Source organism: Tuber melanosporum (genome assembly GCF_000151645.1).
Source record: "Tuber melanosporum whole genome shotgun sequence assembly, scaffold_228, strain Mel28".
NCBI lineage: Eukaryota > Fungi > Ascomycota > Pezizomycetes > Pezizales > Tuberaceae > Tuber > Tuber melanosporum.
Window position 1 is genome coordinate 90,634 of NW_003298895.1, and position 1,595 is coordinate 92,228.

Genomic DNA, 1,595 nt, shown 5'->3' on the forward strand with positions numbered 1-1,595 from the left:
GTCAAATATGAGTCATGGGATGTGCACCTGGCGAGTACGCCTTGATAGGATACCTTGCGGGTAAGCATTGCGCATATGATTTATGTTTTGCACATGACTTCGTTATGAGGTCATGGGTTTCGCGCACATGACTCAGTCAAGTCATAGGACTTGTTTATTGCGTTATGATTGGTTTATGAGTTTTTGTACATGACCTCGCTATAAGGTCATGGGTTTTGAGCATGTGATCACTTTAGTCACATGACTAGTTTGTTATAATTTGGTTTCACACATGTGACCACTTTAGGTCACATGACTACAGGCAGGAAGAATACTATATAAGGAGGCCGATACGGTCGAGGAAGATAGGTTTTTTATGCTTTGTTCTAAGTACTTTTCCTACTTATTACTTTAACGAATATAAAACAAGTTTACGATCTTTATCTTTATTGCAACGTTATTGTTATGCCAAGGAGGGCTCTTCACGAAGAAGAGTTAGAGAAAACTTACGATAGGCATTTCCGATAAAAGACAAAGGTCTTGTACTATAGGTAACGTAGGCAGAGGCCTAGCGCTATTGTAAGACGAAGGAAGAAGAAGAAAGAGAAGAGAAGTATCGTTCCCCGTCGTCAAGAACTAACCATCTGAGGAGGGATCGTTACATTACAAAGTATCACCTAGTGCGACGCCAAACAATAAAAGACGGCATCCTTCAATCCAGACAGGGAAGGAGATATCGACATCAATGATCAAAACCTTAACCTAGGAGGATTCAGCGATGACCTAGATCACGTCTCAGCAGAACCCTCGAGAGCAGCAAGCCCAGTAACTCCAGAGAAAGGATCACCAGTAGATAGCTCTCCTGCAGAAACTCCACGACCCGAGAGAATATCAGGATTAGCAGTACCCGGGCCACCGGCCCCAGCCGCTCTGGCACCAGGAACTAGCATACTGGGAATGACTGAAAATCAGCTTCATGTATTTCTCGCCGCAACACGAAATACAGGACAAGGAAACGTCCAACAACTGAAAGCAAAGGAACCCGACATATACGAAGGAGCTGAAGACAAACTACAAATATTCTTAGTGCAGTGTGAAGGATATTTTGCCATCAAGGGATATGGAGATCACCATGACGAAATCAAGATTCCATATGTGGAATCTCTACTCAGAGGACTCGCAGGACAATAGATTATGCCTTTCCAAGATGGAAGAAAGCAGAGGGAATGGGTCACCTACAAAGAGTTCAAGGGGACACTCTTCGAACAATTCAGAGATCCTAACGCCAAAGAAACAGTAAGATGAAAGCTGGAAGAACTCCAACAAGGAAAACAAACATTCTCGGCATACTGGAACAAATGCCGACTATTGGAATACAAGGCCAAGTTTGATAATGCTACTCTCTACATCATCCTCCTGAGAAACTGTAGCGAGAAACTCTGAGAGGTATGGGGAATCTCCGACCTACGCTATACAATAGCAGAACAATTTGCAAGATGGGCGATCGATAAGGAAAGCAAACTAAACATGGTTCGAAGCAACCCGGAAAACACTATAGCACACAGGGTGGTCCAATCATCCAGAAATGAGGATGGAACCTTCAAACCGCAAGCAGC